The sequence below is a fragment of the Palaemon carinicauda genome, chromosome 20 (genome assembly GCF_036898095.1).
Source record: "Palaemon carinicauda isolate YSFRI2023 chromosome 20, ASM3689809v2, whole genome shotgun sequence".
Taxonomy (NCBI): Eukaryota; Metazoa; Arthropoda; class Malacostraca; order Decapoda; family Palaemonidae; genus Palaemon; species Palaemon carinicauda.
In genome coordinates, this window is record NC_090744.1 from 126,141,464 (window position 1) to 126,143,963 (window position 2,500).

The window sequence follows — 2,500 nt, forward strand, 5'->3', positions numbered from 1 at the left end:
TTTATAGATCCATTTTTTATCCATCGCTTCTATTATTTGGGTCCTTTTATAGTGGTACAAAATCATTAAAAATATAATGTAACGTAGAAAAAAAATCAACACGAAAGTTAAAAACTAAAAGACATTCTTTGGACAAGTGAATAAAAGGAACTATGAAGTAAAAGTTACAAGAAGTTGAACCATGAAGGAAGAAAGGAATTGGAAACAGGGGTAAAGTCAAAACCAAAAAAAGTGAGTCCAGGTTTGATAATGCCTACCCTGAACTGTGTGAGGTGGACTAACAGCACTAAATCGTTACCTGGGACATAATATCTCTCTCTCTCTCTCTCTCTCTCTCTCTCTCTCTCTCTCTCTCTCTCTCTCTCTCTCTCTCTCTCTCTCTCTCTAAATGCTGAAACTAAATCGCTCTACCAAAGAGCAAATGGAGTCTCCATGAATGGACTAAAAAAGTCTATGAGACATCCAAAATCCTTGCAACTCTTTGTAACACCTCTCTCTCTCTCTCTCTCTCTCTCTCTCTCTCTCTCTCTCTCTCTCTCTCTCTCTCTCTCTCTCTCTCTCTCTCTCTCCACACAAACTACAGACTCAAACACCCACTTAGGTCAACAACTCTCTTATTTACCACAACGAGTCAACAAAATGACAGATCTCAAGAATGTCAAAAGTTTGATTTATTACGGAGACTGTTCCAATATCTCAAGAGCTTATTGCAGTCCAAATGAATCCCTCCAAGAAATGTAAACACATATGTTAACGTTCTACTCTTCTTTAGAATGTGCATACTGTTTATGAGTTTGTTGTCATGACATTAAGTTTGTTTAGTGTACCAACCGTGTGTCACACAATTGTACATAATTCCTTTTGTATATAATATGCTTGTATCTTCGCTCCTCCCTCGCACTAAAACGAACATGAAAATTCCTGTCTGGTTTTTCCTCTGTGATATTGTCTGTCTTGTGAACTTGTCATGTCCTGTTGCCTTGAGGTTTTGTATATAAGGAGAGTGTTCCACAACAATATAACTCAGTCGTATCCAATCTGCCTTCGAGTTCACACCCTTACTCGGCCCGTCACATTGGTGACCCCGGAGTGACTCGCTCCTCCCGCCTCCCCCCCCCCTCCACCTCTCACCGTTAATATGACGCCGTCAACGCATACCTTCTGCAGCAGTACTCGCCGTCGCCAGCCGCCCGTATAGCAACGCCTTTCCGCTCTCTCAACAACCGTTGGGGGACCAAAGGGCTTCGCTCACCCTCGGGAAAATGACCAGTATCACTCGCCTGCAACCTGCCGCAGACGGCTCTCCTCGTGATGTGAACCCACTTCATGACTTTCAAACCTCCATCAACGCCTCCACTCGTGACGAAGAGGACATCTATTCAACTTCAATCGAAGCTGACATGAATGCCGTAGGACACGCCTATGAATGCCGTAGGACACACACGCCTATGAATGCCGTAGGACACACTCGCCTATGAATGCCGTAGGACACACTCGCCTATGAATGCCGTAGGACACGCCTATGAATGCCGTAGGACACACACGCCTATGAATGCCGTAGGACACACTCGCCTACCCCGTGACGAGCCGGAGCGGCAACAGCCACCCATCATCCACCACTCGCTGGCACCCAAACCAACGACTTCTACAGCCACTCACTGTCGCTAATCGGCGCAGTTTTTACTACTACCTCTCCAGATTCAGGGCACCTATTTAACATGTTCAATATGTCATTTTTAGAGGAGGAGCCATGTACCAACCGTGTGTCACACAATTGTACATAATTCCTTTTGTATATAATATGCTTGTATCTTCGCTCCTCCCTCGCACTAAAACGAACATGAAAATTCCTGTCTGGTTTTTCCTCTGTGATATTGTCTGTCTTGTGAACTTGTCATGTCCTGTTGCCTTGAGGTTTTGTATATAAGGAGAGTGTTCCACAACAATATAACTCAGTCGTATCCAATCTGCCTTCGAGTTCACAACTCCTCTCTCGGCCCGTCACATTAGTGATAATAAACAAACTTCCGGGCAAAACCACTGTATATCACGGAACACACACATCAGGCGGCTTTAAAATACTTTCGAAAATCTATCAGTGATTCCTGTTCTCGAATAATTACAATTATTAAAATTATGATCAATATCCAAATTATCAAAATTAAAATTATTATCATTGTATAAATGACTCATCTTAAATACATAATATTATTCTGTTAGTTTGAATGTCTACGGAGGATATACCAATTGAATGAGAAAGAATAAATTAAATGATTCATTCTAAAATTCAAGTATTGCTTTTTAATTATTTCCTCTAAAGAATAATAGGCAAAATTTTCATATTTTACTAACGATAGTTTCCGATGCTGAATCAAAGAAATAACCGAAAAAAAAAAACCTATTAATTTTACTGTAATTTCAAAATCAATGAATAGACCAGAAATCTGCGACTCGAAAGACCTGTGAAGAGAAAAAAAAAATCGTGTGGTTTCATATATAT